This window comes from Accipiter gentilis, chromosome 17, assembly GCF_929443795.1.
Source record: "Accipiter gentilis chromosome 17, bAccGen1.1, whole genome shotgun sequence".
Classification (NCBI taxonomy): Eukaryota; Metazoa; Chordata; class Aves; order Accipitriformes; family Accipitridae; genus Astur; species Astur gentilis.
The window spans coordinates 986,406-1,013,398 of NC_064896.1; the positions used below are offsets into that span (position 1 = coordinate 986,406).

Sequence of the window (26,993 nt, forward strand, 5' to 3'; positions counted from 1 at the left end):
CAAATGGATTGAAGAGAAGTGCGTGCAGCTGATAAAATAAGGGCTGTACTTGTGGACAAACCAGTTGTCACCACTAGCAACTCTTTTTTTTTATCCGAGCAGTGATGGTTTCTAAGCAGTAGCATGTAAGACAGTAAGAATCCCATGTACAGCCCATCCCCAGACGGAGAAAGAACGTGGTCCTGCTTTGCTCAAGTCTCACCAGCCTACAGCGCTGACTGTGGAGTAGGAGCAGAAAAACACCAGTGGGGACAGCAAACCGCTGGAGCTCTGAGACAGCCTCAGACGATGAGAGCAGAAGCATCGTCTTTAGGATTCCTGGTTTCTCCAAGACTGACTGTTTTAGTGGTGGGAATGTAAAGGCCGCAGAAATATCTCTATGCAGTGAAATGTACTCATCACATATGTATTTCTCTTGCTTGGCATCTTTCAGTGCATGCAAGGCCAAAGATTTCACCCTTTGTCAGTAGTTATTTTGATAGATGGACATAGAAGCCGGGAGCCAGCAATAATTCCTCCGTTTGAAAAGCTATTTTCTGCAACCTCATAGTTTATGTGTATAAAGAAAAAAATCTATGCAGTGTTTGCTTTGGCCATATGGAGGTGGAGCAAGAGGGCCTGATGATTAATGCAGGCATTAGGTAGAGAGCATGCTGAATTGGGCCAAGCTGACTGTGCGTAGACAACAAGGTCAGAGATTTCTCCACTCCCTCGTTTTTGCATTCTGAATTGACGTTTGTTTGCAGCCACTGTCTCAGCCCGTGAAGATACCATTGGCTCTTTTTGACACGATGCTGTTTAAAGATCTGTCTTATAGGAAAAGCCTTTCTCTAAAGATCACAGAAGCCTGTCCCCATAGGTCTCTGCCAGCAGCATAGGCTCCCTTTGTCCATACGTTTCTCTTCCCTGTACAGAAAGGCACAGATGGCCAATCCCTGGAGGCAGGCATGCAGAGTTTGTGAGGGCATGTGTGTGTCTGGGTGTGCATGTGAATGCACACTTGTTTGAGAAAGAGCCTGAGCGTGCGCAGGGCTCTGAGCGCTGCACTTGCTGCTGCCTCTGCAGCAAGAATAACAAAAATGCCAGGATTAGTGCTGGTTTGGGTGTTGTCCTAGACAGCAATTTTTCAGCTCGGTACAACTATAGTGCAAAGGTGCGTGAATAGATATTTGTGCCTATAACAGCCAATACATATCTGACAGTTGCAGAGCTCATTCACCAAGGTCCTTGGACCCAAAGACCAGATACTACAAAAAAGCATTTGCTCTTCTGTTCACGGGGGTGCACTGTGGCTGCACTGGGTCTGCCAACAAAGACGCTGAAGATACTTAAGAATTTAAGATACTTTTACCTTCTTTGAGTGTGACTTTGTAGCTGGCAACAATGGGAAATGGTGTAGTAGGATGGGATCAGACAGCTCTCAGGTACACATTGAAATATCACCTGGCCAAAGTGTAGGCTTTACACTACATCCACCTAAAACTGGACAATGGGAACGGGGAAGTGCAGGAGAACATCTGTACCACCAGTGGGCTCATGCTATGCCCGTGGACATCTGAGGTACGAGCGCAAGCCATCAGCAGTGCAGTACTTGCTAACACAACGCTTGGACATCAGGGTGTCCAAAGGCCATGCCATCTCCCACCCAGCACCGCCGTGCCTGCTGCACAGCCTCCATGTACGGACCCAGATTTTGCAACGCTATACCAAAGTCACAGAATCGACGGCAGCAGAAACTCGGGCTCGCTGGCCTAGTTACTAGCAAAAACAGGCAGGAGAAGACCCTGCGCTTGCTCAGAAGCTGAAAGTCCTCATGCTCTTTGGTTCCCTTTCCTCTAGCTATCATACTTGTTAACTCAAATTAACATTCATAATGCAAAATCTATTGGAACATGCCTTCCAGACTCACAGACATTTCTGTTATGGTCAGGATTAATCACAAGGGATAATTAGAGTATTAAATGAAATAATTATAACATTATGACTCTAATAACCAAATTCATGGATATTAGCTTCTGAGAAGAGACAAATATGGGAACCAGAGAAGTTTTGATGGATGCCTCTAGCGGCGTTTATTTTTCTTTGCATTTTCAATTCAAAATTCCCAAGCATCTGCCAGACCGAGACAACTCACCTTAATTTGAAAAGGCTAGGTAGCTTACGAGCCACGGGGCTGATAGCAAAACAGGCTGCTGCAGAAACGCTCCACGGCTGCTCCAAGCCACGCGTCTAGGAGCGGGCCAGCGATGAAGACCACGCTACAGCAAGATTGCCCCCGGACCAAAAAGCCGCCTTCGCCATCCCGCTGGGCAGGTTTCCAGGGAGGAGAGGCTCTGGCAGCCCGACAGCCCCAGGGCTGGGCACCTCGGAGCGGGCGGGCAGGGCTGGCTGTAATGGTGGAGCTGGTGCGTTCGGAGAGGGTTTGCTTGTGTGGCAAACACCGTGGTCCTGCTCTGCTCCGAACCGCTTGGCGGGTCCCGCTGGAGGCCAGGTCCAGGCTCAGCCAGCTCAGCTCCGCAGGACGCCAGGCTCTGGCAGCATCTCGTGGCCCCGGGCGTTACCTCCTCTGAGAAAAGGGAGATTTCCACTGCCTCTGAGGGCCTGATTATCTTATCTGACAGAGCCCTGTGCGCAGCCAGGCTTGGCTTGTCCTACCGGACAGCCAGTGTCCTCCAGGGATCGGCAGCAAAGGGCCGGGGCTCGTAAGCCTGATCGTCAGGGCCCTCCTTGGAGCCGAGAAGTTTTTTGCACCGCTAATGTATGCGTAGTCTCTCTCCGATATTCTGTGTCGTGCTACAGAAGAATACATGAATTCATTAAAGTATTATGCAATTGCAAATGTTTAAAAATACCAAGTATGTACATTTATGTAAGCCTACATAACAGCGTGTAGCAGAGTACTGTGAGTTGCCGTTACGTGGATCTGGCACACGCTCTCAGGCAAGGGAATGCAAAGCACTGCTGGGAAAGCAAACGCCGGCGCTGGTCGCTATTCTGCACACACCTCTCGGCACAGGCAGCGCGTTAAAAATGCAATGAAATTTAAAATACACAGACTAAGCAATTTCATCTTTTCTACAAGAGGTATTAATTCTAGATAATAAATTAGGATTTTTATCATATCATTCCTCAGTGGTTTAGAGTACAGCCAAATTTATATTAATACTGCATATTTCCTCTATCAGGCAACAAAAGAGAGAGTTCCCTTTGGTACCTGGAAGCAGTTCCTAAGATCTGTGGAAGGAATCCTCTCAGTGTGAACTAGTAATATGCTGTACTCCATATATATATCCTAGTACCTCCATTTGCAGTCTGCATATGCTAGTCTAATATCACTCAGTTCCAAAAAAGAGATATGACTTACGGAGCAGTTACACATCATAGCATGCATAGATGTGTATTGGCTCCTACGGACGTACAGTGCTCTTTCTGTGCTGCGTGCCGTAATGTTCGTGCACAAGTTGGCTCAGTGCAAACCCATGCAACAGCTATCTACTTTGTATTTGTGTGCCATTCTTGAGTCCACTGCATGGAGAATACATTACACCACTTTAATTCCTGAATTTCTTCATAATATTAAATGATAAGAAATTTCTTGCATAGTTCTGACAAAGCAGTCAAAATCCAGTTGCAAATGCTATGCTGTTTATTGATAGCTCCACAATGCAGGCGAGGTAGGTTGCCAGACAGCTGCATTTCCTGGCATTTAAAAAGAATTCACTGTAATGTATTGTAATACATTAGCATAATAATTGGTAAGCATTCGCAGATGAATAGTTTACTGACTGATAGATTTTGTACAGAAACTGTGAAGGTTACGTGGAGGGTGAAAACATTTCACTGTGTCAATGAACATACTTAATTTTTCTGGAAGTGCTATTTAAATTGTGCAGTACTGGGACATTAGCATAACAAAGACATAATGCATTAGTTTGTGCTGTAATGGGGAACACTGCCCTGCAGTTGCTTCTTCAGGTGACCCGTAAAAGATGGGGTTCGGAGTCTTCCCATACCTGGCTACTGAAACGTGCAGAGACTCTCTCTCGAGCTGCAGCCGCGGCTCCCTCCTGTCCCTGCACGCTTTCTCCTCCCTCGCCAGCACGGGCCAGCTCCCCTTTCGCCTGCTTTGCTTTACCGGGCGACCGCGTTTGGATCCCTTTGGTCCGCACGGGTACGTGGCACCCGGCTGGGCAGAGCTCGGTGCTCAGCCGGCAGCCCACGGTCCCCGTCCCCATCCCTGTCCCCGCAGGCTCTCCCGCGGCGAGTCACTGCATCTCTCCTCTCCGTCCCTTTCCTCTCTAGTCACTTCCATTTGAAATCCTTCAGGGCACCACCGGCACTTTGGCCTCAAAGGCGAGCCACGGAGCCCTGCAGCTGGGGAGGGCGCAGGACTGAGCAGGGAGGGTGAAGGGGGACGGCACCCGAGAGGCTTTGGGCTCGGGGGAAGATGAGTGATGCAGAGAAGCAGCTTTTAAATATACATGAAGTGTCACGTGTGTCTGCGCCGCTTCAGCTAGGGCACGGGTCTGAAGACCTGCTAATGGACGCGATGTCACCTCAGATTGGGATATCTTGGCGAGGCTTGAGTTTACTCCCAAGTTTTCTCTGGGTCTTCTGAGTCCTTGGGCATGAACAGACGTCACCTGGGTCCCCTCGAGAAATGCATGACATCTCTGAATAATTTACACCCTTTGGCTCCTGCCTCAGTCCTTTCTTTCCCTCGTTTTACAGCAGACTGTCAGAATGACAACTTCACAATTAACTTAGAGAAAACCTAAAAGCTAATTGAAAGGGACAGAGCTGAATCTTTTGGACAGAAATTTTTTGGAAAGCATTTTAAGTCAGATTTTTGCTTGCCATTATATATGTTAATTCCATTGTCATTTGGAATAAATTGGGGAAAACAGATGTGAAGAGGAATGAAATATTCCAGCACAAGAGAAGACAAAGCTTTCATCTCCACTGTCACCAAATGGAAGGAGATCAGACACGCACAGATTTTGCCTGCTGAGGGATCCCAAATAATTTTACCACATGGTTACCATTCATCTCCACATCAGGAATATGTTTTTAAAAAAAAAAATCAAAGGAGCTTTTTGCCCAGGTGACAAACCAAAAATACGTTCTTTCAGCACAACCGTTTGACCTGCAGTTTCTACCAGAAACATACAGATTTTAAGTGTTTCAAGATTTCACCCGAAAGCCTTGCGAACAGCAAACTCCGGAGTATAGTTCAATGCATTTCTTCCAGGAATGACGGAAGGATGAATCAAACCTCATTTACAAAGATCTTTTAATCTTGACATTTGTGGCTCTCGCTTTTCCTTCTCAGAAAGTTGCTATGGCATAAAGAGGGTAGGTGCAAACAGGATTTGTACTTAACTTCAAAATTTGTCACCAACCACCCTATAACATGAAACACATGGGACATAAATTATGGATTAAGAAAATCTTCCCAGAGGTAAGAATATTTAATGGCTGGAAGAGGTTCCCTATTTAAGAACAGGGATGTTTAGGACTTTGGGGACAGCAAGCCACTGATGAGGAGTCTACAGACAGACAAACATCCTGGCGACCTCCATCCCCGACCAGACCCTTCCCACTCACCGTGCCTAAGCACCGACCCCTTCCCTCGAGAAAGGCAGAGTAAACAATTAAACAGCTCTTGCTCTTGTTATTTTAACTGTGAAAGCTTGTTCCTGATGAGCTGTATACAAATATGACCTGTTTGACTCTCTTAGTCTAATTGGTAATAAGGAAATCGAAACGCAATTTATAGTAACAGATTTCTTCCTACTTTACAGTTGCAACGTGTTTCATTAACACTTCTGCAGCAATTTGCACTATTAGGGACGCATGTGCTTCCAGTAAGAAGAGAGAAAATCTAACACTATGGAGTTTAATGATGGGGTCAGCACGCCCTGGTGCAGTACTACTGCAACACATGGGCTTCCAGCCGGCAACCGGTTGGCTGGTGTGATGCGACGCCTCTTGTCAGAAAAGTTATTACTGGTACTTTTTGTTTCTATTACTGTAGTCGCCAGGAGTCACCAAAAAGGGCAAGAACCCTGTTGAACAACGGAGTGGGCTTGGTGCACCCAGAGTCGGTGTGTAACGGGAGAGGTGATGGCAGGTCCTACAGGCAAACATCTCAGCACAGGTTGATTTCTGAAAATGGGCAACATTTCTAGAAGTGCGTCAATAATTACACTGAAGAGGAAACATCATTTTTCTCATTCTTTCTTCCACATACCCTTTTCTGTATCTGTAGTACAGCACTGTCTTCCTTCATATTTCTTAATAATTTCACTACATCTTTTAATGTGAGGGAAGAAGAGAGAATCCATCCCCCGAAACACTCTCTAGAGGAGGATCGTCCCGTGCCTCGTCTCTCGCCCCACAGCTCTCACGGGCCGACTCTGTCACGCTTTACCAAAGCAGCATGAGAGAAACCTCAGGCTCCCTGTACCAAATAAAGATTTCTGAGGAGTTCAGAGCTGTTCAGACAACGGCAACAGGACCCGCGCCAGGACCTCAACAGCGCCATTCGGCATTGCTACCACCTTGGTACCGGCTCTAGCTGCTGCGTAAGGCTGCGCGATACAAATAAGTATACTTAATGCTACACGTTGTATTTTAAGAGCGTAGTCCTCACCAAGAAAGGGCATCATATTGTGAGATGTTCTGTGAACTAAAGGCGGCCGTTATTCCTGAGCGTACCTTCCAGTAAAAGCGTGAAATTAGCTCACAGAAAAAGCGAAACAATCAAGGTAACTGGAGCTCTTCCAGTCTGGGTTTGCTGAGGCTCTGGGGGAGACCAGGGCTTTCTCAAGGGACAGGCTGTCTCGGCACAGCTCGAGGTCTCGCAGTTTGCTTGAGAATAGCTGTAAAAACCTGTATTTGTTAGCTGAGGACTGGGATTGGAGAAGAGCTTGATGGCTAACGAGAGGGGACAAAGGCACACGGCTGCCAGAGCCAAGGCAGGGGCAGAAGGAGCGGTGAGGAGCCGGCCTGGGAGCAAGCGGTGCTGAGCAAGCGCCAGAGGTTTGCTGTGCGCCGGCGGGGAGGGTGACGCCTGTGGCTTAGGATGCGTTCAGGGTACTGCAGCTTCAAAGGGAAACACGCACCCCAACACCAAACACTCATTACGTTTCACTTCTGCTTCTTTAAAGGAAATCTATTATTTATTTCTGTTCAGATATATTTAATAATTAGCATGAAAGAGAAATCTAGCAGCAGATGGGAACATTCCTGGGGAAAATTTCAGTGCTGAATATTTCATTATGTACAAATGTAACTTGCAGTCCTTGGCTTCAGACAGAATGTGGTTTGCAGACAATGTGGGAGGCTGCGAGTTTTTTTAAAAAATATACTATTTGTTTAACAAATAAATTGTACTTTATTAAAAACACACGTTTTTAAGTAGTCCTGAGGAGCATGTTAACATTCATATTAACGTCTTAATGTTTTACTCCCGATGAAAACAGATCGCTCCTGCAAATGACAATGATGCTGATCCCTTGACAATGTAGACAAAATCCTGAGTATAGCTGCAGGTGGGTTTGCCCGTGACGGCAGTACTTTGTCCTCTCATGAAATATCCCAGGGATTTCAGGAGTCAGCAATTCATCTAGCTTTAAATACGAAGCTCATAATATTTTGCATTGAGATTAAGACCCCAGGTGGGGGTGTTAGTCTGCTCAAGGGCCAATAGCATTGTTCCTTAACAGAAAATACAATTTTAGCAATTTTTATTAGAGGAAGGTAAACCTTGCATGATCAAATCTCGGTGAAGGTGCAAGAATGGTCCCCGAACTTATAAAATACCACGATCTTCAGCCCATTGCTTCAGAGTTACTGGGAAAGGCTTCCTGCGCACTCCCTGGGATGGTTTTTTGGGTTTAACTGAGTCTGGAGTGATGAGGCAATTGCCGGTGATAACTGTGATTTTACAAAGAAGAAAGGGGGATGTCTGCAGTGATGCTCGTCCTGCTGCCTTTTCAAGGCCAGTGGGGCATGCGAGCTGTGCCTGGCTTCAGACAGGACCACAGATTACTGCACTTAATTAGTTTCTATCCCAAGGGAAGAAAATAGAAAAGTCTCATTCTTGCTTTTGTTGCTTTGGGTGAATCACTCCCTTGCTCAAATTGTCAACTGTCAGATCGTAATCAGAAAATGATAATGCGCCTGTCTGACAGCAGCTCTGCAGAGCTGTGCGGGACAAATGCTGACGGCGTCTCGCTCCCGTTCGGACACGGGTCCCCTTTGTCACCGCAGAGCACGAGTGCAGCGGGCGGCACGGCCGGGCCAGGCTGCAACCTGCTCCCGACTCGCCCACCCCAGCAGCGCACAAGCACGCCGATCCAGGGCCTAAAACATCCTCTGAACATTAGTCAAAGTTTGATCAGTTCTTTAATGTACTTCTTCATGAAAACGCGTGCTTTCGTCCCTCAAAAGTTAACAAGCTTCTCTCCCTTGCGTTATTAAAAATCCCCGCAAATTTTAATGTTTAGAAGTTAAATTCTATCTTAGTGTTGTTTTGCCAAAAACACTAATGGTCTGTAATTGCATGTAATTGCACTAACGGCAGGTCCCGGCTGCAGACAGACTCTCCGGACGGCACTGTCCCGTTCCCCATCGTGCGGTAACGCCGGCGAGCCTGCCCGGTGCCCGGCGCCGCGGTGCTCCTGCCGGCTGGGGATGAATTAGTGCCCTCAGCTCTGAGAACATCCTAGAAATGAACAGCGTGGTGGTATGCTGTAAAGTTGTATCCTGATATTAGATGCTTTGTGTGCGCAACACAGTAGGCTGCCCCCATATATATTGGGTAATAAATGACCCTTTGGTAGGAGGAGACAGTATTTCATTGCAAAAGTAAAAAATAATAACGGGGGAAAGTGCTATCTCAGCTTGCTGCATAAACAGCTAAAATAAGCAATATGCAGGCATATCATTTGGAACACAGATTAATAATTTCTGTTCTGAGTAGTGGTAGCTAGCCTGATTTATTGTGGTGATGGTGTTATGGTCCCAGGCTTTATTGTCCTTTAAATTATACTGCAGTCTATACAGGAGGCAGACAGGGATCTAAATCAAGTATTATTGCCTGTAAATTTGGAAACAAATAGTAGTTTCCCCCCCTTTAAATCACTGAGTTTGTGTGTTTTAGAAGGTGAACGTTACGACTTTTTATGTGACCGAAGTTTTTGTTTCCCTGCTTCGCTTTTTCCACCCTGCGGTGTCCACCTCCGCTCGCTCCCCCCGTCCCCGGTGGTTTTGCAGCCGCTGCAGCTCTGCAACTGCCTCCATTTTCCCATGTGGTGAGAGGGGCCGAGGAGTTCTGCTCCTCTGGGATTCCTCCACAAAGGAGATGGTTTTTATCTGACTCAGCGCCGCACAGCTACCTCTGGGTAGCTGGAGTTGGATGTTCGCTGTGGCTCCCTTGCGCACAGGTGGCAAAGGAGCACCTTTGCACGCCGGTCTATTAGTACTGGTTTTGCATAAAGCAGCCGCCATCCACACCACCGGGAAAGCCCTTTCCCTGCTGGCAGGATGGGAATCCTGGGCTCCAGGTGCTCGGGGAAGGACACAGCCCCGTGGCACGGGGGACGCAGCCCCGCAGGAGCACCCGCTGGGGCGGGGGGACACGGGCACCATCTCCCTCGTGCGGCAGGAGAGCGATCGATACCGCCGGGGGATGGAACGAGGGCTTAGAAACCTTCTAAGCCGGTCTTTATTCCTCACCTCTTCCGAGGGAAGGGACAGCTGCTGATCCGCCAGCTGCTTTCTATAGGGGGCCGGTGACTTCTCTGCTTTCTGTGAGGTCCGCTGTTCAGCAGGTAATTGAAAAGATGATGAGAGGAGCTGTCATTCCCCCTGTCAGCCCTGCTCGCCTGGCTGCTGAATTGCAATTCATTTACAGGCACTAGCGTGATGTTTATGTTTTTGTCATCTTATACCTGAATGTCTGGATCAGACTCTTTATTTTTGTCTTGCCCTTTGTACCGCTCGGTGTATTTGCAGTCTCCCTGTCTGTTTGCTGCTTTGATTACACCGCGCCGGCACCTCGCTCCCGCTGCCGCCTGTGCCGGGAGCGTGGAGTGGAGGGAGGGATGGCTCTGAGAGCAGCCGAGATGAAAGAGCCGAGACCACCTGTGGCAGAGCCGTGCTCGGCACGTCTCGCTACGGCAGAGATGCTCCCGACTCACAGCGGAGTGCTCCTGCCAGCACGGGGACAGGGACACCGAGGAGGCTCTAACATCAAAAGGGCCCTATCGCGAGAGGGGCTTTACAAACACAGGGCAAAAGGCAGCTGTGGCCGTGAAGAGCTTCTGATGCAAACAGCTGAGAAAAATAAAAGGAAGGGGAAGGAAAGGGAGGGCGGGAGCCTAGCGATGCAGGTGAAGGAAAGAGGGGCTGGAGCGTGGTTACAGGGAAGACAGCGTACGGCACGTTACAAAGTCAGACCTGGAAAATGGGTGCAGGAATCCACCCTTCTTTCAGACTTCCCCAAGCGCAGTATTTCAACTGTCAGTTCAGCACAGAGGGAACCATGCAGATCCACTCCTTACCGGCCCAGGGACCGAGAAGGGATCACTTTGGTCCTCTGCTCCGTCCTGTGTGGCGTAAGCCTTGGCCAGCGGGTTACCGGGAGCAGGCAGGGCAGTGACGGCAGGAGACCCCAGTCTGGTAGGAGGTACGGACAGGATTCATAGCATTTTCATACATTAGTTGATGGTTGTGATGCTTTGCAGACCCTGTGATGTATTAGCCTGGCCTCTTCTCAGACAAGAAGAAAAACAGGGTAGGCGAAATGTTTCTGTATTTGTAGGCTTAGCACAAATTATGTTAAAAGAGCAGCTGTAACCATTAGGGAATCCTGGTAGCCTTAAAGAAGAGCTGCAAAAAGCAGCTTTCCCCTGAGCTCACGTGAAGCCTCGGTGGAGATGCTGGGTCTGACCGCACGCTGTCCGGAGCTGGGATGCTGGCTGGGAGAGCCGCAGACCCCGTGGCCGTCCTGCAGAGCCACAGGTGCCCGTATCGCCAAAGCAACTGCCAGGCACCGGCACTGCTGGTACGGGAGACGAAGGGGACATTCAACAAGCTGAGCAAGAAACGGGGTGGCACAATAGTTTGTTTGCTTACCGTCTGAGCTGGGCCATATTGCAGATCTGATATCTGCTTTCCCAGTCTATCAATACCGTGTTTGCCAAACAGCTCTTGGCAGAGCCGTCAGACACAGACCTGCCAAACTCCTCCTTGGCACACGGGAGTAAGCGCATTGTGGTAGCAAGTGAAGACATCCCTGTGCGGGGAAGGGGAGGAAGGAGGGACAGGACTCCCGTGCTAGATGCCTTGGGCCCGATCCTTCGCTCCCTGCCCCTGGCGTGAAGTTGCCCGGGGTTGGGGGCTGCCGGAGGGACCGCAGAGGGAGGAAAATCAATCCCTGTGCATTATGCGCTTCCTTTCCCAGCGCACTGGTTTCAATCTCACAAAAAGCTTTCTAGTAATGCTGTCTCCTATTCAACATAGTATAAACCACAGCCTTACATGCAAATAAACACAAGAAAAGACATACCATCACATATGCATGTTTTAGTCGAGCAAAGGCCTGAGTTACATGCAGCATGAAATGGCCTTTAACTGCAACAAGTGGGCTAAAATCCCGATGGAGTGACCCTCTCCAGATCTCTTAAGTGCACAGTGCCCTCATAGCGGAGGAACAACTGTGTTACCTTAATACTTAAAGTTCCTGAGACTTCCCTCCTAGCATTCATTGCTCCTTCCATGCTTTCAGGCAATTCAGCTTTCAGCACTTTTCTAGCTTGTGTTAGGCTTTAGCGGAGGGGAAGCCCCACCACCGCCGCAGCGTGCAGAGGCAGTACAGGCAGCTGACCGGCTGTCCTGCTGTGCGCTGAGGCAGAGCTCTGTACTCCAGAGATGCAAAAAAGGTATAAGATACTGCCTGCCTGAGGTATAAGTGTCCTACGCTGCCCTTGCACAGGTAAAAACGACGATAAGAGGCCCCAGGCCACGGACAACTGACTGTGTTTCGCCTACCCTCTTCTGCCTCTTTGTTCAGGCACTCGGAGTTATGACACAGACACTATCAAGGCTGAACTTCAGATGACTGAGCTGAGTTTTGAGCCCCTGCTTTTTGTGTGGGTTCATAAATTAAGCATCACATGATTTTTTTTTTTTTTCTTTTGTGATCTATAAAAAGCAGAGCGAACAGTGCTCCAGCAGGGCATCAACACCAGAATGTCACCATTGTGAGAGCAATTTCCCTCTGGCTCCTATTTTTAAACAACCTCCTGGAGTCCCTCCTGCCCATGTTCTGGTGAAAGCACTCCAAAGCTTAACAGGTTTGACATTTTCATTTCTGTCTTCCTTGAAATCCCTAGCATCATCTGATTGAGCATTACAGCTTGTTTGCGTCCTATTGCCTGCAAATATGTATCCCAAGCCCTAACACTAGAAACACAAGGCAGTGAGGCGGTGACAGAGACATCCTGATTAAGTGAATGATTGCAGATTAGCTGCTGCAGACCCCCCCCATCTTTGAGCTGTGCTCTCCTCACGGTCCTTTCTGTAGATGATTTGCTTTCTGGATAATGGCTTCTGGCATGTAGCGCAAGAGGCATGTTTTTATTGCATGAGCACCGTGGAAGCTGCTGCCCAGACTCCCGTGCTTCATTTTGCCGGTAACACAACTTTGCACTTTCCTTCCGTCAGCTGCTGCTGCAAGTGCATCACAGACTCTCTGCTATTTAGCATCACCCCTCAGTGTCCCGCTCACCTGGTACAAGCAGTTGGGGAGCGAAACGCAGCCTCCTGCAAGTCAGCGTTGCCCTTGACTCTATGACAGTGCTGCTGTGTCAGTAGATGGAGCTCATTCCAACCAGCTTCACTGCTGGGAGCTCTCTAACTAAAGAGCTGTTGCTGGGAGCACTGTCGTGTTATTAATACCCCATATATCTACATATTCAGACATTAGCAACGTGCTCCTCACAACTCGTCTCAGTTCTTGTCCCACAACTCTGAAACATCACCTTCCACGAACCTGAGTCTCTTGACGTAACAGACCCTCTCCGTGGGGTAAGGGACAGCGGCAGGGCGAGAGCACGGCTGCTTCGTGCCGCCGCAGCCGGTTCAGCCGGAGATCCACGCCGCAGCCGCGGGCTGCAGCACGGCTCCCGTGCCTTCCCGACCCATGCCGCGCCACGTTCGACACCTGCCTCCGAAGGGACCCCCGGGAGCAGGGGGAAGAAACAACACCAACGTAGCTTTGGAGCCTTCAGAGCTGCACCTCTTTCTCCAGCCCTTACCTCCTCCATAAAGCCTGTTCTGCTTCCCCCTCCGCCCTTGGTTTCAGCAAATCCATCACAGACAAAGTGAGGGCTACAAAGGCCAGGCAATCTGGAAGCTTTTCCAAGCCCCATCATGTTTTCAAAGGCTAATGCACTGGACATCATAGGAACCTCGTGTCCCTTTCATTGCATCGCAACTAATCCTGCCAAAATTATTATGACAAATGTCGTAATTTCAGCGCTTCGGGGGAGAAATCCACAGCAACAGCATGGCAGAAGAGTGAACAGACCGTAGTATGTCGCCAGGGACACGTTGGTGTCCCCTTCACAGGACATATGTTCTGTGGGTTAACACATTCGAGGGATTCATTCACCTTTGATCTCTGTTTTTTTAAGCTGCTCATCTTGTGAGCAGAGATTAAAATCTGGGTATTAGGCCAGCCTTTGCCTAGATGACGTGCTGTGCTCTCAGCACAGGAGCTTTATACGTGAGCAGCTCCAGCAGAGATGACACCTATGTGGCTGTACTGACTTTTTCTTTCCTTTACTTGGGGGGGCCCAAAGCATCACAGGGTTCAAAGAACCCCTGGCAATATGGCAGCGTGCTATCATCTCTGGGAACATGATTATAGCTAGTACTGAAAATTGCACAAAATACCTCCCCAATGATGAAGATTGCAGGGAGGCTGGGAAAATTACCTTTTTCATTACGTCTTAAAAATACGGCAATCTCAGCCTGTGCCTGAGATTCTAGGAACCAATGCGTTATTCAGAATAGCACTGCTGGAGTGGGCTTGCAGAGAGCAAAGAAAATGGAGCCTTCTCTTAGCCAGATATATCAGGACCCCCATGACTGCTGGTTTTAAATCCCAGTGCTTTGAATTTACCATGGTTGTTGAAAAGCTTTCTGCAGCTCCCACTAAACAGTAGGAAATGCTGTAGGCATCCTGGAGAAGGCTTAAAAGATGAAAAACTGGACCCCAACAGATGCTTTTGTGGGATCTCAGAGGGTACTTCGCAGCCCTCCACCAACCCAGGACCGGGTCTGGAGAGGGCCTGGGAAACAGGATCCCGCTGGAGCCGGCGCAGGGAAGCGTCTTGCTGCGGGCTGTGCTGGCGGCTCCTTGATGGGTGCGTGTCCCCTCCTGGGCTGCAGAGCGGTGGGAATCCCGCAGCAGTCCAATCGGCAGTGCGGACGAAAGCACTGGTAATTCCCATTAGCAAAAACCGGCTTTATGCTAAGTGGCAGGAGGACACGTGCTGAGGTGGGAGTGCTGCGGTTGCCGGCCGATGCTCCGCGCACCCTCCTTGTTACCGTAAGTCGGGATCTGCCGGCAGCTCTGCCAGCCTCCTCCTCCTCACCCCAGAGCCCGCGCCGCGGGGCTGCCGGCTCCGTGGGGACGGGGCAACCGTGCTCCACGCTTCATCCCAGGCACACGCAGAGCTTGGAGACAGCTGCGGGGGTGGACGTGGGGCTGGCTTGGCTCGATTCCTGTCTGACGAAAGGAAAAACCTGTTCAGAAGTGTCTGGACAAGGCGCTTCAGAGCCACAGAAGCAGCTACTTCTCTGTGTCAACCAAGGAGCATCTTTCCACTCCTCTGAGCTGTGTTTGGGCTCTGGAGCAAAGGAGGAGCACACCAGGAAAAGACCTTGCCCAAAAGGAGTTGAAAACCCCCTTCATTGCAGTGCAGTACTTGGGATTCTGCCAATTTAAAACATAGCTGTGTCACAGCTGACGCTCTGAGGTGTTTGAGCTGCAACACATCAAGTCATTTAACCTTTCGAAGTAACTTTCTGGTGCTGGGCACCGGCTTACACACCACCGGCGCCAGAGTCCCGGCCAGTGGCTCCTGGGAAGCCCTCGCCGACCCTCACACCAGTGGGAAGCGGACCAGGCAGCTTGGGAGAATTTACCAGAATATGGACTTATATTTTCTTTGGCAAATCAGAGAAGAAGACAGCTTTGGCTAGGAGCCCATCCTGGTTTATTGCTGAACTGAAGCCAGCGATAAAATTAAAAGCCAGAAACAAGGCACAAAAAGCATAAAGGAAAAATATGAAATCGGTAACAAATAAAGATAAATTAGAAGTTATGCTAAATAGAAAATTTATAAGAAAACCTAAAGACATCCTGGTAAAATATCCATGGTTAGGAAGGTAGAGGAGAATAGATGAAATCCTACGAAATGCTAATAAATCAATAGGACATGATTAGATGAATATGATGTAATGGTTGTTAACAGTGCAGAAGTAATACACAGAAAGGATTCATACATATTTTCTGATCTTCACATGAAAAGAAATGTGGTATCTAGTATCACCGAGGGATGCTGAAGTGTATTTCTTCCCATCGGCATTGGAGGGGGAGCCCACACTGTGATTGTAAGGAGACACTCAAAACCCAGAAAAGCTTCCCCAAGGCTCCCAGTGCTGGTCGAGGGTAACACTGGGTAGTCACGGGCTGATTTTAACAAAATATGTGAGAGCTGGGAAGTTCCAGAAGTTGGGGAGACAGCAGTGTTAAAGAGAAGAAGGCAAGCTTGCCAGAGCTGACAGGAAAGTCAATTAATGAAGCATTTATCAGTAGCACTAATGTAATGCCTCTCAACACATTTTCACGGAACACAGTTGTCAAATAAATCTGACTTCATTCTTTGATGAGGGTTGGGATTCGGGTGATACAGCCCTCTCTCTTACTCAGTGTTGGATTTTAGTGTCAGTGTGAATGGGGGTCAGAGCTGTGTGGAGCCCAACTGGCATAAATGAATACGAGAAGCCATTTGGGAGGATGGTGAAAAGGCACAGAAGCTGGTAAGGTGCATCTGGAGGGGTGTGCGTGGCACAGGTCGTGGGTATTAAGGTGGAGTCTGGCATTTCTTGCTTTCCTGTCAAATTTTAGGGGAAAAAGTATCTCTGTAAGACTAACTCTGAAGCCTCCCTAGAAAAGACATCACCTTGGAGGGTTACGTGTAACGAGTGGAGAGTTTGCACAATTGTAAGAGCAAGGGATGAAGGTCTCTAGTTTGTACAGTGGATATCGGAAAATGTGAACGCCACCATGCTTTTGGACACCGGAATCAGAAATTTGATTGTGGAAGAAAAGGCACTCGAGGGCTATTTCTTCTTCTTCACTTTATTTGGTTTAATCATCCTCCCCCCAACCCTTCCCGTCACTGGGAAGTAACACATCCTACACATTCCTGAACCAAGAACTCTAAACAATGTGCCGTCTTTAGCTAACCATGAATAAAACAGAAGCCAGCACATTTTTAAAGCAATAGTGGGTTTTAGTGCTTCTGCTATAAAAAGAAGTTTATATGAAATGTGCTAGTGTGGCACAGCTGCTCAGGTTACTACTGTTGCTCCATACATACTTTCTCTGCCTGGATCAATTTTTTGTGTCATTTTTATCATCCAGTGAATCTTATTTCTTGAAACAGTGTAATAGTAGGGTGCTAAATAATTTCATTAGGGGAGGTGAGAACAGATGCATCTTGTTTTTGAAAACATTATTTCCAATTGAATAAGCCAGGCGAATTCACTCTCAGATAGTCTGTGCTATAGAGACACTTAATAAAGGTTCCTCTTCTTTACTTGCTTTTCTAGGCCACAAATCTAATATATGACTTCCAAACTCTGGTCCCTATTGAATTTGCACTGACTTTTTTCCTGGCTATCAAAAGCAACAAAAGTAGCCCCAGACTCAGGTGATTTGTGGCTGTTTGGAGGAGCCAAACATTTCCCCCTCTGAGCCAGTTGGTCCCAGACGCTCAGAAACCACCAGTTGCGCTCAGAGGTAACTGCAGACCTGCACATCATTTGAAGTACTTCAGTTTGGTTTATAAAAGTCAAGCTCTTTCAGACCAAGGGCAGGAAGCAAAGGGGATGATTGCTACGAGACCTCCTGAGGGAGAAGGGTCCCCCTCGGATGCAGGAACGATCGGACGGCAGCCGGCGGCTGGAAGGGGCTCTGCGAAGCACCCGGCGGCACTCCACTCCACGGCCACGGGCAGCACGACCGCTCTGGCTGCGGCCGACTGATGCTGGGAGACCTAATCCCATGCACAGGTAGTGGGAGCGCCTGGAACGCGTTGAGACGCGAGTGAGGTTTGCAAAGCACCTCAGAGTTTTGTCTGTGCGACCCTTTGTTCATCCCCACCTCACCTGCCCTTCCCTCCCCCTGGCTCGCAGCATCCCACTGGCGTAATGGATTCAAAGCATCTCAGGGCATGACCTTGTCTAACAAGGTGCCCTGCTGAGTGTCTGAAGCGCACTTTAAAACAGTGAATATAAATGCAATCATAAAGATGCACTAATGCAGAAAAAAAAAGAATAGCGAGTATACACAACCCAGCTGAGAAGTAAGGGCCAGGCTGACCCGAGGTGTAAGCAGTCTGCTTCCCCGTGGTCGCCGACCTTTCTCTCAGCTCCGACAAAACCAGCCTGTAACACAGGCGTCGAGATTCGCAAGATGAAAGACGGGAGGAAGAGTGACAGGTTATTGATTGAAGGCTGGATTCGGGCTGCACGTATGTGATGCATGAACAAAGCAAGACATTAAAAATTAGTAATAATAGCCAAGTCTCAGCTACCGGGGGACATTATCATCTTTTGCTGTCTGCTTATCAGGTTCCTGACAGCAGAACAGCTTCTGTGCCAGTTCTTTATTTGAATGTTGTTATGCTCACGGCTGGGCAGAGCTAAGCTGTGCCTGCTGCTGCTCACCACGCTTCCCATTTGACTTCTCCGTGTCGGGACCAAGCTTAGTCCTTATGGGGCAAAGCAATTTCTCCTTCTGTCAGAACTAACTAAATATCGTCCCCTTGGTGAAATGCACAAGTGGAAAAGCACGTATCAGACCAATATGCATAAAAAGCTTTTTTTAGCGGGGTTTCTGAAGACACTGCATTTGAAGTCTTGTCTCTCCTATCTGTCCCATGGCAGCTGAATACCTGTGGTTATGTACTCTCATTAGATTTTGGTGTTAATTGAAAATGCTGTTGAAAGCCATGTAGTGTTGTTTTGCCGTAGCCCAAGTAACCTCAGTGAGGTCTGAAAAAAGGAGCTTTTTCCTTTGAAGAACACAGAGAAGAGATGTCTGTCACCAAGATGCTTGGAAAATGTGCCCTATTATTATTTTAGAAGCAGAACAAACCTAGATTTGGCATCATCAGCAGAGAGCGTCTGACCTAGGTCAGTTATTTCTTGCATGTGCTTTTTCCATTCGGATAGGCTCTTCTGCACGTGTGTCTCCTGGCACCGTGCACCACAGGAAAAACATTTGTCATTACTACACAGCATCAAAACTTCCAGGCAGTAATTATTACTGTCTTTCCATTAAACCCACTGGAAATGCAGGTGCACCAGCCAAGGAAGAGCCAGCGCAGGGCGGCACTGCCGCCTGCGGAGAGGCTCTAGGTATTTGGGAGAAGCACCGTGCGGCTGCCTCAGTGCAGGACGAGCTCTGACCGGAGCGAAAGGACTTCACAAAGGAGACGTCCTCCCGCATCTCCTCTGGCTAGAGAGCTGAAGCAAGCCAAGCTTGCTGAGAATCAGTGCTTCAAGGCTGGGTTTCACCCTTTCAAGCACCTGCATTTCCTTCTTACTTAGCAGGATACATACAAAAAGTACTTGACTAAGTCAGACACGGAGTTTCATGCAGAAATCAAGTAAAAGCTATCATACAATTTTGCTCTGATGGGAGGCAAATATAGAGTAATTTGGGCTGAGTTTTCCTTTAAGTTTCTTCAGAAATGAAACCTGAAATGACAAGGAGCATGAGGAAAATTGTTCCTATGTATCCCTGGGAGCTCAAATTGCTGAGTATTGCAGAGCTTCACCAAATCCCCTTATTCAGGACACACTCTCGCAATACTGGTAGACAGGACAGGGCTGAGATTTGAAAATGTCACAAACAGCAGAGTGAACAGGCAGGGGTTCTTTCCTATCCAACAAGTGCATAACAACTATGGTAGGCATAATATTTCAAAATATTCCCTCCGTAAAATTGTATTTTTTTAATGAATCTGCTTGCCGTGTATATACCATGGCTGCAAACAGACAAGGGACAGCATTTTACAGATAGGAGTGTTTGACACAAACTAATTTTACCATCATGTGAGCTCATATATTCACAGGAGACCTGTATTTGAGCAAATTATTCTATATAGGAGCCAGAAGTACCTATTTGGTCACCCAGTAGAGCAGAGAACATGCACTGGGTGGCTTCTTAAAGAGCTCAGCTTTCAAGATGGGATAATCTGCGATCAATGACCATTACTTCAGCATATTTTCCTATCATCTAGATGAAAACTGTCAGACTCTGAGCCGGGGGTCAGCTCCAGCACAAGAAAGTTTCTTCTTGCTTGAGATGAATCACCGAGCATCACCGAGAGGAGCCTGCAATGTATACATACATGCTTTCTTTAGATCAAGGTTGTGGTGGGATCTGCTTTTCTGATAGGTTGGGAAACAAAGCTCTTCTGGCCTTGGGTCACTGCTAAACACACTGTCCTGTGGGAGGTGGTCATGCTAACAGACCACATGCAAAATGCATCTGTCCAGCATTTTAAAGGCTGCACTTTAAAAATTAAGATACAAGAGTGCCTGCAAATCTAAAATACCATGTACATGTCAGTGGATTTAGAGAACAGGCTCAATAAACAATGGAGCATCTGTTTGCAAAAAGCAGACAAAGCCAATAATCAGGCCTGTGCTTATTTTTATATCATAATTCACTGCTGGAGTGTGAGTGTCTGTGGCTTGACTCCTGATAAGCAGCAGACAGACAGAAACGTGGTCACCAGCTGGTGCTGCTGGCACCGCTGCCTGCATTGCAGCAGGGCTGGAGCCCAGGCAGGATGGAGCAGGACAGGAGCTGCTAAAGAGCACAGAGAAAAAAAGGCAGCAATTCTGTTGGAGAGGAAGGAAGGGGGCAGGGAGCTGAGTCATGTCCCTGGTGCACAAAGGCACCAGCGATCACCTCCTCGCTGCGGCAGTCCAAGGGTGGTGGTGGACCCTCGCGGCGCGAGGGGGCTGCCTGCGCCTCGCTCCGCACTGTGACCTGCGCTGAGGCGCACGGCCCCTCTGCACCGAGAGCTGGTTTTGGGAAGGGCACGAGGGACTCAAGAGCGAGAAGAAGAAAGTATTGGCAGAGGGAAGAAAAACAACCCAAATGTAAGTGACAAGTGGTGTTCGAATAGGAAACAGTGTCTCGCTGAACTCTGCACATAAAATGAGTGGAGAGAGTGGAAAACGTCTAAAGCAATTTGAGGAAGTTTATTGAATCCCCACAGGGAGCTCCAGATTGTTTGTGTGGCTAGCGCGGCTTTTGCTGCTCATGTAAAAGCTGCCCTGAGCTTTCAGGAGCATTTGTGATAATAATGGTGTTTGCTCTTCTCTCTCCCTCCCTCCACGGATGCGTGGATGTTCTCTTTCCCCACTGAAGCACGACTGGGGGCCCCTCTCCGCCCCCCAGTACCAACGCCAGCCTCGGCCGAGAGGGAGGCGCCCTCCCTGTGCAGCACGTTAGTGCTTCTCCCCCTTTTCCATGTTCTTTGGGAGTTAGAGACTCATCCTCAGATCTGCCCTTCTGGTTTATATGATGCTTAAAGATGTCTTTGTGGCCTCTATAACTAGACAATCTGTTGTCATTGAGCTGCGGGCTGTTTCATTAGGTTTGTAGCCACATTAATGCTATGACATCGCATTTCCTCTGGGGGATGAGAGCCATGGGGCTAGGCTGCTCCTGACTCCTGCCGTGGCTTCCTCGGCTGCTGCTGCTCCAGGTACAAGCCTCCATCCTGTCCCCAGCTGCATCTCTCAATAGCTTAAAGGTGTCACCTTTAAATCACGTCTACAAGATTCCCACGTGGTTCTGTCACATACTGTACAGCCATCCCCTGTAAACCCTGAGCAAAGGCATGGTACGGGTGAGACCGTCTCTTCCCCAGGCTCCATTTTTCATGGTCTCTCAACCTCAGGCTGGAGCACCAGAGCCAGATGTTTAACTGGTATAAAGCAAATGAATCAAAGTCCAGAGGAATCAGTAGTTCTGGAGCAGCCCGTGACTTTGCAGAGCATCTCAGAGGCACAGAGAAGTCTTTCATCAATTGCACATGCAAGCTATTGTTTTCTTGCAGTTTCCAATTGTCTCCCCCCCCCCCCCCATATGCTGTGTTCTCACTGTATTCTACCTAAAGTAAGAAGAAAAGTATTTGAGGTTTTCTTTTTTTAGTCGTGCATTTTTAATTGGACTATAAATTCCACTCTGTTGTGTTCTAGAATGTTGTTTTTATTTTCCAATAGAACTGTCTCTTCTTTGATGAGGGCAGAGATTTATTACCCAATTTCCAGCTTTATGTTTCCCTTTTGGTCTGTTGTTTTAGCTGTTTCCTAGTTATACAGACAACCCCTTTTTCCCATCTCTTTATAGTTGAATTTCCTCAAGTCCTTATTTCTGTGCTACTCATTAATGCCCATTTCCTATACCCAGTCTCCTCAGGATTCATCTTGGATCCATCCATAGACCTACATTTCCACTTTATATCTTCTTGAGGACGTCTTTGAGTCTTCTATAATTAGACAATATATTGTCATTGAGCTGTGTGATGTTACAATGATTTTATGGCCATGTTTATGCTCTGGGCCCCCTGTACAATGCCTGCACAGAAGTACTGAAAGGACATCTTACGTGTTTATTTTTATACACCCATGGAGAACATAACACCGCGACCTTCAATCCAGCTTGTGGTTATTAATCAGTAGATAAACTCACAGCCACTTCCTAGAGCGCCTGTTAGAAGTTAAGTGGTGTTTTAACCAAGTTTGTGTAACAGGAGAAGAACAGAGCCAGGGTTAGTTTAAGCACAAACACCTTGTAGCCTGGTAATTAAACCAACTCCCTAGTGCTCTGCCCTAAAACGCCTTCTCATTAATTGGCGCAGGCAGCACACGGGCAGCAGGGGCACAAGTAGGACGAAGCTGTGCCGTGGTGGAGGGGTGTCCCGGCGTGGTCGGTCCCCCCCAGGCTCGGTCCCAGGGCAGGCGCCCAGCAGAGATTCATGGAGACCTCGAATATTTGTTCGAGGTGAGCTGACCTGCCCAAGTGCTGCGAGCAGAGATTTGCCTTGGTTCAGAAGAGCTGGGGCAAAACATGACCTAGGGCAGCTTCTCCCCAGAGGGCAAAGCCCAGGAGATGCCATGTGGTGGCCACGTTGCAGCCAAAATACAGACCGGGGCTGGCCCCCCGTTTGGTAGGGTAACTTTGAGGGTGCAATTGGGGGCTGGTGGAGATCCCACTGCCCCGACTGCAAGTAAATATTTGCATCCTTTCTCTGTGGCTGGGGAAAAAGGGCTCTGATCGAGATACCCAGGCTCACATGGACTTTGGCAGAGCTCCCAGTGCTGTTTCCCCGCAGACCTTCTCCCTGCAGAAACCTCTCCTCCTTCTGGGAGGACCGGCCCCAGAGAGCAGGGCTGAGACGTTCAGAGGGGCACACAGGCCGACAGGAGCAACCAGAGCAAGAACGGGGCGTTTTCAGGTCTCCCGTGGCCTCCATCCCTGCTGCGCCGAGCCTGGCGGAGCACCCGGGAGCAGGGGACACACAGGGACTGCTCTGCAGGAGCTGCTCGGCAAGGCACCGCACACACAGATCGACCACGGGTGGATCCAGAGGCAGAACCAGCATCTCCAAGACCAGACTGAAGAGATCCACCGGCACCACCAGAGCAAAGCACTTGTCCTGCCAGAAGCTGCAAAGCCTGCGGCCGCCGTTCTCCTTCCCGACACCCGGCGTCCCAGAGGTGATCAGGTCCTTGCAGGCACAGAAACATGGACAAACTCCCCGTGGATGCACCTGGGGACGCTGCCAAAGGGATTACACCCATCACGCTGCTCAGCTTTGAAACCGGTTGGGTTTTAAATACCACCCTCTGCACTGGCTATGGGACTGCGTTTGCTGACCTTTCTGCACATGCTTGCCATATTTATTTAAGGAAAGCCTTTTTTGCTTCTAAACTGTAGAAACAACCATCATCCTTCGATATTATTTTAGTCTGTTTATACAAAGTGTATCTCGGTGCAGACTTCAAAAGGTCACAGGAAAACTCTGGGAGCTAATTGGCCCCATCGTTTCTAATACTGCCTTGACATTGGGAAGATTCCTTATTATTAACCAGGGAAAGGCTTAGTTACTAGTATCTGAAATGAAAACTTGCAGGAAGAGATTCAGCACATGTAGCTCTTCAGCACAGTTAAGATCCGCCCCCTCCAGAAAAGGCTGCATTATTTCCACTGGTGGTAGGTAAGCATCAAGAGGATGATAGAAGTTAAGGAAGGCATTTTTGTTTATCCCTTTAGCTCCATCGGCTAGCCTCATATGTTCTCCCTGTGACCTTTAACTTATGTTCCTCCTGCAGAACTAGACCTTTATGTATATTTGTTTCTGCACTTAACAAGCAAGGATTATTTGAAGGACTCTTAAGGAAAAAAATAAGTTTCTTCTATTCATGCAACATACTCTATAAGAATGTTTCAAATTTGCTAGCAAGATATATTTGAGAGAAATAAAAAAATACACACTTGTTTGAGTTCTGGAAGAGGAAGCTAAAAATAGCATGATTAACAGTGAAATCTGCATAGAAGGAAAAAGCAACATCTAAGCACACACATGGCTGCACACATCTCTGTAGCACTTTCTTCGCTCACACCCCGTCACTGTAACTGCCCATTTCTCCGCAGCAGAGCTGGGCCACCAGCCGACAGGACACGTCCTCGTGGTCCCCAGCGGAGCAGCCGCCCAGGGACACGCGTGAAACAGGAGCTGCTGCATCCTCAGCAGCCAAAGCCGGCTGCCCCCAAACTGCTGTGCCATTAGCAAGGTGATCCTCAAAATGAGAGTGCTGGTGAGCCATCCCTTCATTCAGGGATAAAAAAAATAAGGACTGGGTTATCTCTGCCGCCCAATCCAATATGTTCACCCTTCCATTAGATTCTATTGACCAGCTTCAATTGCCAAAGAGATTAACCTGGCTGCTCCTAGGATTTGTGTTTGGATTACGCTACAGGAGGAAATAAATAGTTGTATGCTTGCTTAGGTGAGCGAAAATAGAAAGACCAAACTTACATTTCAAACCCATTCACTTGTTTTAGGAGCACATTAGTGAATGAAGTTCAGACAAGCTCTTATGAGCAAAGAAAGCCCAGCCGGAGTAAACAGTTCAGCATGCTAATCCAGTTAGGGGTTCTATATTCATCTCAGAGGGTATTGCAATATCATTACTACATTAAGGCTCAGCGACACAAAGCAGAAGGAGCAGAGGTTGAACCAGTGGGATTTTTGGTTTCATCAAGCCTGACATCTGAGATAACACATCATTTTCATCTCCATTTGAACACATTAATAAAAATTTGTTAGCTCAACATGAAGGCTTCAAGAAGAGCCTCCCAAATCCAGAAGACTGAACACAGCGCTCAAATGCACCAAAATTAACTCCTGTTTATTGGGGAAGCAAGCACTTCATTACTCCAACATGGAAAAGGATTATGGCAATTAAAATCTCTGAAGTGAGCACAGTAGGGTACCATCAGGGATATGCCACAGGTTTTGCAGAGGAGGATTTGCAAGTCGCTTTTTGTGCTGAAGCCTGGGTGAGGAGCAAGGGCAGCAGCTCTCCCGGAGGCTCAGAACCTGCAGACTGCTCCTGCAGACCTGCAGGACAGCGGGGAGGGACGGGGACAGGGAGCCGCTCCACCGAGCTCAGGGTGGGCAAGGCTCACCTGGGATAAGCGGAGATGGACAAACACAGCATCAGACTGCAAACCCTTGCTCTGGTTTTCTGCGTCCTCGAAAGGCCGGTTGCTCCTGCTAAGGAGCAGACGAGAAGGGACAAGAAAATCTGGTTTCTACTATTCTGTGTTATTTCCCCAGATTTCAGCACTTCAGTTTGGATTAAGTTCCAGAAGTTCTGATGCATTTCCTGACGCTTTCAGTACAAAACCAGTCCCTTTCCAGCTCATCATGCTGCCATCCAGTTACCTGTCCGTGTGTACAAAGCCTCTATCGTTACTGGACCCTCTCAGAAAGCACACACATCTGAAAGGATTGCGCCAGCATGTGAAAGCATTGCTTGAAAACGGAAAGCTGCAAACCAGCTTAGTATCAGAGCCCTGCAGTACTGGGCAGGACCGCAATTTTACTAGTTCGGTCAATAGTTTCCCCTTCTGTCATTTGCTCAATACCATTAATAATTTTTCCACAGGAAATACCCCTGAAGTGGGGGCATTTAATATCAAGCACAGCTTCTCCTTCCACATTTGCCTCTCCTCAAGGGTAAGAAACACCCGCGGATCACCAGGCCACTGGTAAAAGCTCTTGTCTAAAAATAAAAGCATTTGCGAGCGAGCAGGAGGCCAGGCAGAGCCTCCCTTGGCAACCACTCTCCCCGGGGACACCTCACCTCTGAACGCTTCTCCCACACCGCCGGGGAAGCCCCTTGCAGTGTCTCCTGCTGTATTTCAGGAGCACAAAGGGATCTCCCCCCAGCTGCAAATATGCTAACACGGCACCAATTTTATTCCCCGTTCCCACTGCAGTTTCATCTGAGAAAAGCAATTATAGCTCAGAAAAATCTCCACATCGTTGCACTGTGCCCGTCATCCCCAGGAAAATCTTTCACTGCCTCCGTCCCCCAGCTGCACTGCTGCAACCTGCTAACACGAGTGCTTCATCTCCAGGCAAACTAGAGCAAAACCCTCCCCGAGAGCCCACCTCTGGCAAGCAGGACTCGACCTGGCTGATGGTGACATGGACGCTACCTTGAATTTTTAGTCACTGCTGGCAGGTCACAGGTCACGCAAGGAAGGGAACAATAAATTTACTCAATATGGCCAAGTGGAGCAAATTTCCACCCTGGGAATGTTTGTCTGTTCTTCAGCCAAGTCGAGCTTTCAGTGTCCTAAAGCTCCTCATGCTAACTCAAAAGCAGCATAAAACCCAGGGTTCCTGCAGAGTAAACTAAGATTTTTTTTTCTCCCAGTGATTTTCCAAGTGCTTTCCTGGGTGGCAAAGCATCACAAGTCATTACAGCACGTCTTCCAGACACTTTCTTCCATTTGCTCTGCAACATACCAGGAGAGCATTTAACAGCAGAGTTTCCTTCCCTTTAAAATGTAAAAGTGAGGGTTTCTTTCACTGTGAAGTGACAGATTATTTTTTAAATTAGGCACCGCTCCCCAAACAGCCCTCTTGGTCCCCATCCCCCCTGCAAAGGGCTAAAAAGCTGCAGGGACGGGAAGGAGAGCGAGGTGTTGGGAGAGGGGAAGCAGCCGGCCGCCTGGCACTGAAGAAAAGCCGAGGATGGAGGTCAGCAGGACAAGCTGCCGGTCTGGTCTGCCCGTGCCATCCGTCTGGCGGGATCTGTCTGCGGCCTCCGTAATTACCAGGGAGTTTTCAGCTGGGGGTGATACAGGAGATGGAGAACAAGGGGAGCAGGCAGCGTGTCTGCGCAGGAGTTGGGGAGATGCTGCACAGCCGGCGCTGGCAGGAGATGCCTCTCCTGTCTGCAGGCACAGACCATCAAACTGGAACAGGACACTGGTCGTAGGTGGCTCAAGAACGTGGGGGGAGAAAGAGGGAAGATCTGAGCTGGATGTCTGCAGGAGGACAGGATGCCGAGGAGGA

At 48.5% G+C, this 26,993-nt stretch overlaps 1 protein-coding gene across 2 annotated transcripts in view; it reads left to right on the top strand.

The window, feature by feature from the left end:
• Positions 1-26,993, top strand: part of GRIK3 (glutamate ionotropic receptor kainate type subunit 3) — a 120,761-nt gene that overhangs the window by 23,577 nt on the left and 70,191 nt on the right. Inside the window, exon 1 of one of the 2 annotated variants that reach the window (XM_049819970.1) lies at positions 12,346-12,365. The exons of the other annotated variant lie outside the window; for it this stretch is intronic. The gene's annotated coding sequence lies outside the window, so the exon portion shown is untranslated. Of the gene's footprint in view, positions 1-12,345; positions 12,366-26,993 lie in introns of those variants that run through there. 2 annotated transcript variants of the gene reach the window in all.